Source organism: Schistocerca gregaria, chromosome 5 (genome assembly GCF_023897955.1).
Source record: "Schistocerca gregaria isolate iqSchGreg1 chromosome 5, iqSchGreg1.2, whole genome shotgun sequence".
Lineage (NCBI taxonomy): Eukaryota > Metazoa > Arthropoda > Insecta > Orthoptera > Acrididae > Schistocerca > Schistocerca gregaria.
In genome coordinates, this window is record NC_064924.1 from 332,204,488 (window position 1) to 332,221,765 (window position 17,278).

The 17,278-nt window shown below is 38.1% G+C and overlaps 1 protein-coding gene across 3 annotated transcripts in view; it reads left to right on the forward strand.

Annotated features, from left to right (window-relative positions):
• Nucleotides 1-17,278, forward strand: part of LOC126272199 (proton-coupled folate transporter-like) — a 236,990-nt gene that overhangs the window by 90,418 nt on the left and 129,294 nt on the right. The window lies entirely within an intron of this gene.

Below are 17,278 nucleotides of genomic sequence, written 5' to 3' on the forward strand. Positions count from 1 at the left end.
AACCTCCACTGGCACATCACACCAAGTGTTATACACATCAGGGTGAATGGTTTCCTCAGCATTCTCCACTTGAGAGGATGCTTCTCTAGCACAATATTTCAGATTCCCCTCACCTGAGATTCTAATGCACTCCAACATGGACCACGTGGCTGTCCAGTTTTGGGGTCCAATTGCATGGCTGCCCTCACCTCAGAGCAGTGCTTCATTTAATGTGCCCCCTCTGCTCCAGTCAAAGGGACACTCATGTGAACCGCACCGGGCCATGTATATGCCTATCCATCCTGCCACCCCACACACATTTTAGGCGACGCGCCTACCATGGTTTTGACCTGTCCCTATGTGCTCGATCATGATTTTGCTCCTACGCTTGAGATTTCATCTGTATCGGCCTTCAATCCTTCCATGCCTGGTGCACTATGCTCATCGTGTGGCCTTACATATTTCCTCCCAACAAGGACTGGACACCACGTCTCACCCGCACAACTAGCAGATGTTCAACTCGCCACATTGCCTCACGAGGTCATCTGTACACCTGTGATTTAGGTTTGCACCAGGATTTTCTTGTCGACACCAGAGCAGACATCAGCCCTTCCTCATTTACTGTAACAGACATGACATCAGCCAAACTGTTTCTTGGAGCAGCAAATAAATCACCACTTCATGTTGACCGTTTTATGGAGTTACCTATTGTACTTATACCTGGCAAACATTTCACTTGTTCCTTCTACATGGCTGATGCAGAAGACCCAATATTAGGCACTGACTTCCTTTTTCACTTCTTTCTTCTCCAGATCTCCAGTTGACCACATTATTGCACCATGCCTCATCTAATCATGTTGTGTGTTCAGTCACCTCCTTGACTCCACCTCCCCCTCAGCTTCCTGATGATATCAACATGGTTCTCATCAAGTGCTCTTCATTGGCAGACATTCTTGCAGCTTCCATCGCCCAGTTTCAATCCAAGTGCTCTGGAATCTACAATCTCTGCACTTGCAATGCCGAACTGAACTGCACAATACTCTCAGTCACACAAGCTCTAGCTGAGGCACAATACCATCTACAGTGCCTGTCAATGCTGCTACCTCTTGACACAGGTGGTGCACCATGTGGAACTTTGATGTCATGGCCCCCCGACACTGGTGACACACCTCGTGTAACTTTGACACCACCACTGTGGACAGATTAGTGACGATTGTGTGCTACTGACGGCCCCCTGAGTGAGTTCATCAGACCAACTGAACACTATCATGAACGGAACAACAAAAAACATTGTCACAACAGATAGGCCACCTGTGTGTCATAAAGCATGCTGACTACTGTCAAATAAACTACGCCTAGCTAAGGTTTCAGTGGAGGAACTTCTGCAGACAGGTATTGTCCATCCATTGGACAGTAACTAGCCTTTTCCCATACATTTAGTTCCCAAAAAGGATGGTACAGTGTGCTTCTGTGGCAATTATCACCACCTCAATTTGTGGACCTTATTAGACTGTTACCCTGTACCTCATATACAAGACTTTGCATAAGTACTCAGTGGAACACTAATCTTCAGTGTCTTAGACTGCCATAAGGCATATTTACATATATCCAAGGAACAGAGTGACATACCAAAGACAAGAAGACCTTTGGCTTCTATGGATTTTGTTACATGACTTATGACCTCAAAAACGTGGGCCAGACTTGGCAACATTTTATAGACCCAGTTCTGTTTAACTGCTCATATTGTTATTCATATCTCAATGATATACTCATTTTTTCCTCCTATGATAGAGAACATGAACTCCATCTGGCCAAGATTCAGGACCTATTGACTTGCAGTGGACTCGTGATCAATAATAACAAGTCACAACTTCGATCCACTGCTGTCACTTTTCTGGGGCACACCATCTCCTCTGAAGGTATATACCCCTCTCAGGAGCTGGGTGACTGAATTTGTGATCTACCTCTCTCAGTGTAATTTCATGAATTGTGCCAGTTTCTAGGAGCCATTAATTTCCATCATCGTAGCCTACCGATGGCGGCAGCCATTCAAGCCCCTCTAACTGACACATTGGCCAGTGAAAAAAACCTCTGGTATTTGCCAGGTACAGAGGTCTGACAATATGGTGAGAGCTTTCAAAGATCTTAAATCTGTGTTAGCACATGATGTCTCTCTCACCTACCCTTTTCCAGGTGCCTCCATCTCTATCCAACCCTCCAATAGCTCGTCATTGAGATGACTCAGCCACATTAGTTTTCTTCCAAAAAAACTATCTGTGGACCAACAAAAATGGTCAGTGTCTGACAGACAATTGGTTGCAAATGTACAAAACTGTAAAATATTTATGCGCAGACATCACAGGAAGAAACATAAAAATTTTCACAGATCATCACTCCCTCACAGATGCTACCCATAACCCTGCTGTTGATCTTCCTCCATGTAGGTTTTGGCAGATAGATTTAATTTTCCAATACGCAACACACACCCATTACATCTGAGGTTGAGAAAATGTGGTGACTGACTACTTACCATGTATCAATGTAATTTCGTCCACCATTAATTTTGACAGACTGGTCTGCTTACAGCACAACGATACTGAGCTGCAAAACCTACGACAAGAACCCACTACTTCTCTCCAGATCATGTCCACGGATGCAAAAAGGTACTCTCATGCTTGGGCCTGTGCTTGTATAATGTGCCAGCGCAACAAAGTCGGCAGGCACCCACCCCCCCTCTAGGTAAATTAGACATCCCGAAAGGCTGCTTCCAACATGTGCATTAGGACCTTGTAGGCCCATAACACATGTCTAATGGTTGCAGGTACATGCTGTCTGTCATTGACTATGTTACATGGTGGGTGGAAGCAATACTCCTGCAGGACATTACAGCAGAAACTGTAGCATGCGCATTCGTATCCTACTGGATAGCTTGATTTGGCTGCCCTACATCCTTTGTCACTGACCAACATAGACAGTTTGAATCCCTGCTGTTTAACAAACTCTGTGTGCTCTGTGGGGTGGATGGATTCTCCACTACTGCTTACCACCCACAGAGCAACAAACTGGTGAAGTGTTAGCATAGGGCTCTGAAAGCAACCCTCATGTGCCACAGTGATGAGTGGTCCAACAGTTTTCCCTAGGTTACGTTAGGAATATGCACAGCTTATAAGACAGATCTCCAGGCTTCACTTGCTGAGCTCTTGTATGGAGAAACCCTAGTCCTCCCTGCAGAGTTCATCAATGATGAAGCAACTCTCGACTTATCTGACCTCCCCGCTCTAGTCAAGCATGTCCAGTCCCACATACCCACAATCCGCATGTCCCTTCCATGACCACACACCCATCCTTGGGTGTTCCTGTATTTGGCTCTGGACTCTTATGAGCTTTCTATGTTAGTGGATGACACAGTCATACCAGCATTACAGCCACCTTACTCTGGCCCGCATCACATTGAGTAATGACTCACACAGACAATATTATGGACATTCTCATCAATGCCCTTCAACAGAGAGTATCTCTTCCATGTGTGAAACTGACCTGGATGATCAAGGAATCTGTACCACAAATTATCGAGTCAAGTGCTCCTCTGTCATGCGATGGCTCCAATCTCACACATACTGCCTACTCCCCTGTGCCCCACCGTGATCATATGTGCACTGAGCCTACACCTTTGGGTAGCTCAGATGTGTGTCATGATATTTAACCTCGCTTCATTCAGGCACTGCATGTGATGAGCCACAACTTCAGGCCCAACCACATGTTACGTGTGACGTTGCCCCGTCACATGAGTTGGCACCCAAAAAGTGTGCTAGTGCTTCCCCTGTACTACATTTTTCCCCCTGCCCCAACCCAATGTCTATGAAATCTGCATGTCAATCAACACATCTGGGTGTCCAAATGACAAGCTTTCCTTACAGCTCCTTTGCTTAGGGGATGCTTCACATGAGTCCACACTCAGGTCACATACCACCATTCTGTGCGGAGTCCACATCCCAAACAGACTGCATATGGATGGCATAGCTGCAATATTCAGCATTGATGAGATGCTCAAGATTTGCGTCCCCCTCTCCCCATGTACTTCAATGCTGACATCTACTGTGCCAGTGCAGGTTGACTAGTCTGTCCTCCCCAATAGATGGTGGACTATCCCATCACTAGTCCACCCTCCACAGACAGCATGTACTCTTTGCACATGCCTCTATCAACTGGCGAGTGTTCCACAACACCACTACATAGGACAACATCCACGTCCTCTCCCAAGTGCTCCGCACTCCTGGGGCAGGGTGAGGGGGGGAGGGGGGAAGGAGTTCTGTAGTGATCATCAACCACCAGTGGTGCCTCCTGCCAAGGGCAGAGTAAATTGTCTTTGGACTCACTGTTCTTCAGAATGTGTGTGCTTTGGACTCTGGTGTAGATGTTTGAGTTGTTATTGTCTCTAATGTTTTTCCTGCATCTGGTGTAATTATACAAGTCATAATGAAATTGGGTAATCGTAAACAACTAGTTTTTTCTATGCACAGTCAGTTGCTGTAGCTAGAAAATTCACAAATTTAAGTGATCTGAATGTAGTCATATTTACAAAATAATTTTTTAGGTGAATATAAAATATCTCATTCATTATCATTACAATTTATCAAGTAAATGTTCCATCAGAAACAAAATTAACTAACTATGCTTTCTTATAAATTTCTAATGTAATATGTGCTCTACAGGTAAAAACTGTAATATAAAGTATGTCTGGATTCCTGAAAACAAGTATTTATTATTTTCTTATATAAAAGAAGTCAGGGGATTACTAAATAGAACTTTAAAGAAACTTTTTTATTTATTGTCAGCACTGTCTCCATGCTTATGAACTGCTGCACCTAATAATATTTTTAACACCTGCTGTCTGTCTCGCTTTACATATAGTTTTCCTTCCATCCACCTTTCCATATGCTTTATCTATAGATACCTCTGCTTTAAGAGCTATTTCCTGTTCACAAATGTGTACAGCCACTTGTACTTCACTTATTATGAAGTAGGAGCTACAAAGATGTTCGTGTTGGATTTTAATGAAGTTACCACAAAATCTGCATATGTCTGCTATGTATGGATACTGACTGTTACTTGCTCTCCACTTCTTAGCAGTGTACATACATTTAAAGCATACGTGTGAAAGCTGTAAATTATACTGATAACCATAAAATGTGGTAATTATAAACAAGTGAATATATAAAAGTGTTGTAATAATGACAACTGTTTTAAATATTTAGTGTTGAATCTTTGAAACTTTGAAGGAGTAGGTGAAACTTATTCAGATGGCTCAAATGCAAGGGCAGTGTTTAAGAAAGCCAGAAGTCATGGTTTTAGTTCCAGTATCACTAACTCAGTTTCCCATTGGTATCAAAATAATGTTAGTCATATTTCCTGCAAAATAGTTTTATGGAGGGCATTCACCTGCAATGTGTTACAAGGTTTCAACTGCAATCTTCTTCTTCTTTTTATTCCAAAAAGCTAGCAATTCATCTGTTCTGGTCAAAATTAAATCATTTCTGTTTTCTTGGTTTTTCAATTCCTCCTTTATCATTTGGTGTACTATGATATAACTTCTTTTGGTATTCTTCCTTCTTCCATTCAATCCATGTGTAAGACTCATCTTCCTTGATTTTCATTTAGTCTGGCTTTAGTCTTAAAAAGATTCAGTTCTCTCTGCACATGGTAATTTTTAAATCAATTCCATTTTGTGCATCCTTTTTTGATATAAGGATCTCATTTCTGATCCTTATACCTTACCAACATATTTAGTATTCATCACCCAAACATCCAATAAACTCTTTACAAAGGTTCTGAAAGCTGTCAATGACTCTCTTCTGCCTTGATCTGTGAGAGTTGTGTGATTGGCATGTTTTGCAGGATGGCCATGACTCTCTTCTGCCTTGATCTGTGTGGGTTGTATGATTCTCATGTTTGATAACAGCATGGCAGAAACTGTTCAAACTGAAGCAGACATAAATGTTCAGCTACAGTTAGCAAGTATTTTTTTCCTTTTTTATTAAAACACCATATGTGAAAGGGTGCGTAGACTTTGCTAAAAGCAGTGTGATTTTGAAGCTTACCTGAAGCGCATCTTCATTTGACTTTTCTTCCTTGTCTGCAGCTTGCTGAAAGAGTTCACTTTTAAATTTTAACATCTCTTATACATGCTTAGGCACTTTACATTTTCTGTGTCTGATTGTTTGATGTGGGAAGATCTGTAGTGTCTTTGTAAAGTGACTTCCTGAAAGTATTCAGTAGCTTATGATACACCAAACATTTAGAAAACCAAATTTTTTGTTCAAAAAGATAAGACTTATTAAAATATTCTGTGAAGGACATATTCAAAGGGGGTTGTAGCTTTTCTGAAGTTGCACTGCACATCCTGGCTCACTACATTAGTGATTAGGCTACTATAGAGAGCTGCATTAAACCAATCTTTGAACAGAAGCCAAAAAATAAGAACAGAATAGCAGACTATATCTTCTAATATTTTAGTAAGTGTGACACTTTTACCCATGAAAGTTTATAATTTACAAAAAGATAAAATTCCTTGCATGTGGATTGAATTGCCAAAACAGTGTCAGTGTTACACAATGCAGGTTTACCATTATTGCTGTTAGAGGGCACTACTGTCTAAATTAAGCATCAGCCCATTTCACAACAGCCACTTCTCTCATGTCGTTGCAGCCACACACTGCATACACATTTCCCTGATTCTTCTCCATGCCACAACCGCTCTGCTCACAAGCAAGAGCCTGAATGTGTGCAAGTGCTCATGCCATTGTTAAGCACTGATTTAGGGTTATCAATCTCTCGCCTTTATTAGGGTACCCCTTTTATATTGGCTTCAAATTTTTTTAACCAAAACACCAGTTTTTCATTTTATTATGAAATGTGTGTATATAAGATTTTTTGGTTATCAGAATGTATTAACTCATGCCAGCTTCAAGATGGACATGTTCAGATTTATTGTGCTTGCTACCACTACATGCCTCTGCAGGTCATTACAGTAGCACTAAATAACATTAATTATGCAGTGCCAGGCCATGAAACATCAAATAACTAATCATGAATTGCCTGTAATTCAACAAGTTTTTGATATTTCATTTTGTAACATACGAGAAATGAAATTAACTTTCAGTGAAGGTGCGAATCTTGTAATTAAATATTATATTATATTATTGGAAGAAAGTACGAATTACAACCAGATATTTTCCCACTTGTACTAAAAAATGTACTGACTTGCATTCACAATGGAAACAGCTACAGAATAATAAAAAAATGCTAAACAATATGTCAAAAAATATTGTTAGCCACTGGAGGACAAACTTAAAAAGAATTTGGACAATTTATTTGATATTGCAAATGACAATGATCCACAAGCTATTGAAAGAAGAGCATAGACTCATCTTACTGTGACAAAGAGAATCAGGAAGAGTAGGTTAATTTGCAGATAGTGGTGTCATAATTGGATTTAAATTGTAATATGTAATTATAACAGGTAATAGAATTTTAATTGGGTAGCATATTTTTGAAAAACCTATTTCTTAATAAATCACTTCAACTGCACATGCCCCACACCATTACAGAGCCTCCACCAGCTTGTACAGTCCTCTACTGACATGCAGGGTCCATTTATTCGTGAGGTTGTCTCCATACCATTACACATTCATACACTCAATACAATTTGAAACATAAGTAAAAATTATCAATATACTGTAATGTTACGTGCAACTCAGGAAGACAGAACTATAAAAGTTAGAGATGAAACAATACATGTCCAACCAGGCAACATGTTTCCTGCAATCAACAGTCCAATGTTGGTGTTGTTGGGCCCAAGTGAGGTGTAAATTGTATTGTGTTGTATTGTATATTTATTGGTCCTGTGAATCATACACTGAACAGGGGTACATAATGATATAGGACAAGTCAAATAATTTGCAATAAAGTTTAACAAAAATACTGTTGTATGGTTTTCAGAATATAGCAATATAACTCTAACATATGGGAATAACATTTCACAAATAAATTTTACATGCACACATTTTATACTTTTGGCTTTGATTATACAGACACACACATATATGTAATTGACCACATATAATACACAGATAAATCTACATGTATACATTTCTTATTTTGGCCTTAATTGTATAAACTATTTAAATTTTTCACATATTTACATTGTAGATAAAAATTCATCAACAGTATAGTAGCAATTCTGTAGCAAGTATTCACTCACTGCAGTTTTGAATTTATGCATGCCAGTTATTGCCTTAAGTTCTTTAGGTAGTTTGTTATACAGTTTTTTCCTGCTTGCAAGGGTCCTTTTTGTTTTAGTGTTGTATGTGAAAACTGCATATGTAAATCTTGATTATTCCTTGTGTTGTATGAATGGAATTTTTTTTTTTTTTTGAGCAATCTTGCTATTTTCATCTACGATTTTCCTTATAAACATTATTGTTTCTAGGATATATAGACATGGTAATGGAAGAATATGAAGCTTTTTAAATGAGGGTTTGCATGAGGATCTAGGTGCTAAGCCTTCCATGGCTCTTATAATTCTTTTTTGTGCAATCAAACAGCTTTTGCTGGGTGGTGAATTTCCCCAGCAAATTAAACCATATCTTAGTAGTGATTCTGCTTGGGCATAGCACACATGTTTTATGGCTTGCATAGATGTGCATCCAGAAAATTTTTTATACTATAACAAATGGCATTTAATTTACTACATAGGTGTTGTGCATGGTTCTGCCATCTTAGATCGTCTTGGATCCAAGCTCCCAAAAATTTGGTGCTATTTACAATTTCAAGTCTTTTGCCTAACAGTTCTATGGTTGCAGTTAAAGGCTGTTTATTCTTCACTGTGTGTGGTTGCATAGTGTTTGTTTTATGTGTGTTTATTATTAAGTTGTTCATAGCAAACCATTTTGATACATGTGTAGTGCTCTTTTTTGTTTCATTTTGGAGCTCTTCTGGGGTCTTTCCTTTGATAAGTATATTTGTATCATCAGCATATTTAACACACTTATAGTTAGGGCTGAATAGTTCCAGGTCATTTACAAACAGCAACCCTGTGGCACACCCTATTTAACACACTGTTTTTCTGATTGATAGGAAATTAAGTATTTTCCTTTGTGTCATGCAGTCATCAAGGGTGCACAAGTGGGCCTTCATCTTCAAAAGCCCATATCAATGATGTTTCATTGAATGGTTCACACACTGACACTTGTTGATGGCCCAGCATTGACATCTGTGGAAAGAAGGGTTACACTTTTGTCATGTTGAACAACTCTCTTCAATTATCATTGGTCCTGTTCTTGTAGGATCTTTTTCTGACCACAGCAATGTCAGAGATTTGATATTTTACCAGATTCCTGATATTCACGGTATATTCATAAAATAGTCATATGGGAAAATATTCACTTCATTGCTACCTCAGAGATGCTGTGTCCCATTGCTCGTGCATTGACTATAACACCATGTTGAGATTTAACTCTTGATAACCTACCATTGTAGCAGCAGTAAGTGACTTAACAACTATGCCAGACACTTGTCTTATAAAGGCATTGCCCACAGCAGCCCTGTATTCTGCCTGCTTTCATATCTTTGTATTTAAATATGCATGCTTATACCAGTGTCTTTGGTTCTTCAATGAATTTTCTTGCCATAATGAAAATTGTAAACAGGATAACCAAAATCCAAGATGGTAAGAATAATGTTTCAGATCACAAACAGTTCCAACATACCTTGTCTCAAAAACCTTAGTGAAATGTGAAAAATATTAATGCCAATAATGTGCAGTGCGGTAGAAATAACATGGAAAAGCTGTTTAATACTTCATATATTGATGGGATGCTTGAATACCATGAACACATGAAGCTCTCTATGGATGAAAACCTAATAAGTAATTAAAAATAAGGCCGCCTGGTGCAGTGAATCAGGCAAGGTATTTGGGAAGAGCAAGTTGCAGGATAAAATGTTTGTATTGTGATAAGAACTGATACTGTATGTGGAAGATGAGAATGATTTTATCGATGTTTCAGTGTTTATCACAATGAAATATACTAAACACTTACTATTGCCCACAGTAGTCTCAAAATAATTATCAAGATCTGCAACAGTACAAAATGAAAGATTCAGTTCTTTGTAGAGCAGTATTCAATAAATGTAGTACATTTGTTATTTATCAGAAGGAATGTTACTCTTTCGGTCTTTAATGATGGTACTGATGTGCCAAGATATATCAAATTGGTGGGTTACTCAGACTGGGCAACTCAGCACACAGAATAGAGATATGTCTGCCACTGACTGGTACTTCATGATAAATTTCTCATCTGCAGCTAGATACAGCTGTACTCCAGGATTACTCCCATACAGGAATGAGTAATTTTTCATGTGTAGAAGCCAAACAAACAGTTAGTATGATTTAATAATATAGCTGAAAGAGCGGCTAAGTTGATTTAGGATTTTCACGGGTTGTTAAGTGTAGCAAAAAGAACATCATTGAAGGCTATACACTAAGAGAAAATTTGGAAACAATGAAGAAAAAAGATGTTGTTGTTGTTGTGGTCCTGAGACTGGTTTGATGCAGCCCTCCATGCTACTCAATCCTGTGCAAGCTTCTTCATCTACCAGTACCTACTGCAACCTACATTCTGAATCTGCTTAGTGTATTCATCTATTGGTCTCCCTCTACGATTTTTACCCTCCACGCTGCTCTCCAATACTAAATTAGTGATCCCTTGATGCCTCAGAACATGTCCTACCAACCGATCCCTTCTTCTGGTCAAGTTGTGCCACAAACTTATCTTCTCCCGAATCCTATTCAACACTTCCTCATTAGTTATGTGATCTATCCATCTAATCTTCAGCATTCTTCTGTACCACCACATATCGAAAGCTTCTATTCTCTTCTTGTCCAAACTATTTATCGTCCATGTTTCACATCCATACATGGCTAACTCCATACAAATACTTCCAGAAATGACTTCCTGATACTTAAATCTATACTCGATGTTAACAAATTTATCTTCTTCATAAACGCTTTCCTTGCCATTGCCAGTCTACATTTTATATCCTCTCTACTTTGACCATCGTCAGTTATTTTGCTCCCCAACTAGCAAAACTTCTTTACTACGTTAAGTGTCTCATTTCCTAATCTAATTCCCTCAGCATCACCCGACTTAATTCGTCTACATTCCATTATCCTCGTTTTGCTTTTGTTGATGTTCATCTTACATCCTCCCTTCAAGACACAATCCATTCCATTCAACTGCTCTTCCAAGTCCTTTGCTGTCTCTGACAGAATTATGATGTCTTCGGGGAAACTCAAAGTTTTTATTTCTTCTCCATGGATTTTAACACCCACTCCAAATTTTTCTTTAGTTTCCTTCACTGCTTGCTCAATATAGAGATTGAATAACATTGGGGAGAGGTTACAACCCTGTCTCACTCCCTTCCCAACCACTGCTCCCCTTTCATGTCCCTCGACTCTTGTAACTGCCATCTGGTTTCTGTACAAATTATAAATAGCCTTTCGCTCCCTGTATTTTACCCCTGCCACCTTCAGAATTTGAAAGAGAGTATTCCAGTCAACATTATCAAAAGCTTTCTCTAAATCTACAAATGCTAGAAATGTATGTTGGCATTCCTTAATCTAGCTTCTAAGATAAGTCGTAAGGTCAGTATTGCCTTATGTGTTCCAATATTTCTATGGAATCCAAACTGATCTTCCCTGAGGTAGGCTTCTACTAGTTTTTCCATTCGTCTGTAAAGAATTTGTGTTAGTATTTTGCAGCTGTGACTTATTAAACTGATAGTTCAGTAATTTTCTCATCTGTCAACACCTGCTTTCTTTGGGATTTGAATGATTATATTCTTCTTGAAGTCTGATGGTATTTCGCCTGTCTCATACATCTTGCTCACCAGATGGTAGAGTTTTGTCAGGACTGGCTCTCCCAAGGCCGTCAGTAGCTCCAATGGAATGTTGTCTACTCCGGGGGCCTTGTTTCGACTCAGGTCTTTCAGTGCTCTGTCAAACTCTTCACGCAGTATTGTATCTCCCATTTCATCTTCATCTACATCCTCTTCCATTTCCATAATATTGACCTCAAGTACATCGCCCTTGTATAGACCCTCTGTATACTCCTTCCAGCTTTCTGCTTTCCCCTCTCTGCTTAGAACAGGGTTTCCATCTGAGCTCTTGATGTTCATACACGTGGTTCTCTTATCTCCAAAGGTCTCTTTATTTTTCCTGTAGGCAGTATCTATCTTACCCCTAGTGAGATAAGCCTCTACATCCTTACATTTGTCCTCTAGCCATCCCTGCTTAGCCATTTTGCACTTCCTGTCGATCTCATTTTTGAGATGTCTGTATTCTTTTTTGCCTGCTTCATTTATTGCATTTTTATATTTTCTCCTTTCATCAATTAAATTCAATATTTCTTCTGTTACCCAAAGATTTCTACTAGCCCTCATCTTTTTACCTACTTGATCCACTACTGCCTGCACTACTTCATCCCTCAAAACTACCCATTCTTCTTCTACTGTATTTCTTTCCCCTGAAACTCTGTACAACCTCTGGTTCTTTTAGTTTATCCAGGTCCCATCTCCTTAAATTCCCACCTTTTTGCAGTTTCTTCAGTTTTAATCTACAGGTCATAACCAATTGATTGTGGTCAGAGTCCACATCTGCCCCTGGAAATGTCATACAATTTAAAACGTGGTTCCTAAATCTCTGTCTTACCATTATATAATCTGTCTGAAACCTGTCCGTATCTCCAGGCTTCTTCCATGTATGCAGCCTTCTTTTATGATTCTTGAACCAAGTGTTAGCTATGATTAAGTTGTGCCCTGTGCAAAATTCTACCAGGCGGCTTCCTCTTTCATTTATTTGCCCCAGTCTATATTCACCTACTACGTTTCATTCTCTCCCTTTTCCTATTACCGAATTCCAGTCACCCATGACTATTAAATTTTCATCTCCCTTCACTGTCTGAATAATTTCTTTTATTTGATCATACATTTCTTCAATTTCTTCGTCATCTGCAGAGCTAGTAGGCATATAAACTTGTACTACTGTAGTAGGTGTGGCCTTTGTATCTATCTTGGCCACAATAATGCATTCACTATGCTGTTTTTAGTAGCTTACCCACATTCCTAATTTCCTATTCATTATTAACCCTACTCCTGCATTACCCCTATTTGATTTTGTGTTTATAACTCTGTAGTCACCTGACCAGAAGTCTTGTTCCACCTGCCACCGAACTTCACTAATTCCCACTATATCTAACTTTAACCTATCCATTTCCATTTTTAAATTTTCTAACCTACCTGCCCGATTAAGGGATCTGACATTCCACGCTCCGATCCGTAGAATGCCAGTTTTCTTTCTCCTGATAACGACATCCTCTTGAGTAGTCCCCACCCGGATATCCAAAGGGGGGACTGTTTTACCTCCGGAATATTTTACCCAAGAGGACGCCATCATCATTTAATCATACAGTAAAGCTGCATACCCTCGGGAAAAATTACGGCTGTAGTTTCCCCTTGCTTTCATCCATTCGCAGTACCAGCACAGCAAGGCCATTTTGGTTATTGTTACAAGGCCAGATCAGTCAATCATCCAGACTGTTGCCCCTGCAACAACTGAAAAGGCTGCTGCCCCTCTTCAGGAACCACACATTTTTCTGGCCTCTCAACAGATAACCCTCCATTGTGGTTGCACCTACGGTACAGCTATCTGTATAGCTGAGGCACACAAGCCTCCCCACCAACTGGAAGGTCCATGGTTCATGGGGGAGGGAAAAAGATGTATAGTAGATATAAATCACAGAACATACATCTCCAGCAGAAGAAATCAACAATATGGTGATATAAAACATATTAAATACCCCATTTATTTTAAATTCAAACAATGGAAACTTCATGTAGGAATATCAACAATGTAGGAAGAAGACAGATTGCTACTTACTGAAAAGATTACACATTAAGTTGCAGACATGTGCAATTAAAAGACACTTACCCATAAGCTTTTTCACGAGAGAAAATGAAACACACACCATTCATTTACAGAAGGAAGCACATGCCATGCACACATGACTGGAAATTTGTGTGAGTGTATGGCGTATGTTTCTCTTTTTCCGATTATGGTTGTGGATTAAAGTTGTAATTCTACCCTCCCATAAAGTACACATTCTTTGCACAAATTTTGAAAACTTTGAAACGAGTAAGACTTCAAAAGGAGAAGGTTTTTATTTATCTTGATTGTTTCATTGTTGTTGTTGTTGTTGTTGGCTCAAAATCTTGTTATGTCTAGGAGTACATTCTTACTGCTGAACATTTTGATTTAACATTGCGGTTTCTTGAAGAGAAAATAACTGATGAAGAGTTCCTGTTGCTATGAACATCTTTTTATTTTATCCCATTCTACTAAACCACACCAACTTTATAATTTTCACATTCCAAAAATGAATAATTGCATTGTTAGTGTCACATTTTCAAAAATTTCTACTTCCATCTGAGGCATTCCCAATACTACTTAAGTTAGGGTATTACTTAAATAGAACTTGATAGCTGAGTGGTTAGCACAATGGACTATCATGCAAGGGGCCTGAGTTCGATTCTCTGCTGGGTCGGAGATTTTCTCTGCCCAGGGACTGGGCGTTGTGTTGTCTTCATCATCATCATCTCATCCCCATTGATGCACATGTTGCCAAAGTTGCATCAACTAAAAAGACTTGCACCAGGCAACTGATCTACCCAATGGGAGGCCCTAGTCACACAAAAGAAGGCTACTACTTACATTCAGCAGTACTCACAGGTTCCAATGAGTTTACAAGCTTTCTTGACAGAGAAGAATCTTTACCAAATTATATCATTATTTCATAAATAAATCCAAAACAAATTTAATAATTAGCATTTCATTGTGCAATTAATAATATGAATTTCCAGTATGCCAGAAATTTTATAATTTCAATTATTCTTTATCCTTTTAGGAATAGTAATTTTAATTGTTAGTACATATATATATATATGGTTACAAGTTAATATCTTTTTATACATTTTAGCCTGAAATATAATACATTGTATTCAAAATCATATTAATTTTTTAATGAAACAGCTGAGATAGTTGTAACCTATGCAAGAATCGATAGTATACATGGTATCGGTTATCTCTATTTTTTTTAAAAAGTTACTGTCAGTGAAGGATGATTCATTATAAAGCTTATGTGTAAGTGTCTTTTAATTGTGCCTGCCTGCAATTAATGTGTAATATTTATGGTAAGTAGCAAGTAGTAATCTGTCTTTTCCCACACTGTTAATTTTAAATTCAGTTTTTTGTTTAAAGAGCATCATATTAAACTTAGTTGACATTTAATTTTCACTCACAAGTTGGCACAGATTAGCGTTATCCAGCTGTGATGAAATTTCATTACTGGATGATTCTCACCAAATGGAAAAAAATGGGGGGTAGGGATGCACAAAGTATTAATAATTAATTTTTTTTCTAAAAGACAATGAACAATGGCCACCATTATTTATATCCATCCATGGATATTAGACACACTTTTCTCTTTTGACATTGACTAAGCTATTTATAATACACCTACACAGTTCTTAGTACTAGTAGTGTCTCCTTGTTGTTGTGGTCTCCATTCAGTATACTGTGCAAAAGGTCTCATCTGTGCATAACTAATACAACCTACATCCATTTGAACCTGCTTATTGACACCCATACTCTCTCTTATAACCAAACTATCTATTGCTTCATGACTAAGAACACATCTTATCAACCAATATCTTCCTTCACTCGAGTAGCCTCATAAATTTCTTTTCTCTCCAGTTCGATTCATTACCTCTCCATTTCTTAATTTGATCTACTAATCTAATCTTCAGCATTCTTATGAAACATTGCTATTGATATTGTCACAGTACAATATGTGACTTTGTTGGCATAGCCAGAACCTCACCTTTGCTTGCACAACTTCATCACTATCGAAATAAAGTCCTCAGAGGTGTTCTTCACGTTTTGGGAACTTATGAAAGATGGATGAGTTTGGGACTGTATGAAGTTAATAGATGACAGTGAACCCAAGGCATCAGATTTCTGCAGTGTTCTCATGCTGAAGGAGAAGGTGCTCCAAGTCTGGATGAACTCTTCAGACTCAAAATTTGATTTTAGCTTGCTGTTTCTTATGCACTGGTATAGTTATCTTACACACTGTGATGTTACATGCTACAATTCAGAGCCATTTAGTGGCAGAGGACTGCAAATATGTAGATATTATAAATACATGTGTAGAATGTTAATAACACTTGATTTATTTAAATTCTCTTTCTACTGTCAGTCTGCATTTCATGTATTTTTTACTTTGACCACTGTTATTTATTTTGCTACTCAAATAGCTAAAACATTCATCTACTTTCACTGCCTCACTTTCTAATGTAATTTTCTCACAACGTTATTGAATTTGAGTACATTCCATTATCCTTCTTTTACCAATATTGGTGTTCAACTTACTTTTTTTTTTTCAAGACACTGATTAGTTTTTTCAGACATCTTCCAAATAATTTGCTGTTTCTGACAGAATTAAAATATAATCAGAAAACTACAAAGTTTTTAATTATTCTCTCTTTACAAATTTCTCTTTGGTTTTCGGTACTTCTCACTCAATTTACAGACTGAACAATGTGGGGGAAATGCAAAAACTTTATCTCACACCCTTCTCAATTGTTGTCTCTGTTTCATGTTCTTCAATTGTACTTAATGCAGTGTTGCCCCAACCTGCGGATAATGTTTTGCTCTCTGTATTTTATTGCTGCTTATATTTTCTCATCATATTTTAACATAAATTCTGCTGCAGGCTGATTCCTTCCAGTACTGACTTTCCACCAATGTGACAACATAGTTAATACTGATAATGTTTTGATAAGTAGTATTTGAAAAAATATCAGTTGACTTGTTATCACATTATTACTAAATATACTGAATATCATGTAAAATTGTAGCACACACTGTACATATGGCTATGATACGCTTTTAGTTGTTGATCAAATATCTACCAAATTACTTAATGAATCCAGTGCAATAACTTGTGGTTGAACCTAATTGCATCAATTTCCTTAAGGAAACTGTTGAAAGGTTTTCCTTCTTAATGTGTTTACACTGTATGCATTAAATTTTAAGAAATATCCTTCTTTAAACTGTCTGCTTTGGTAAACAGTTATATTGATGGGTTGACAACAAATGTAACTATGAAGTTAATACTGTTCATTT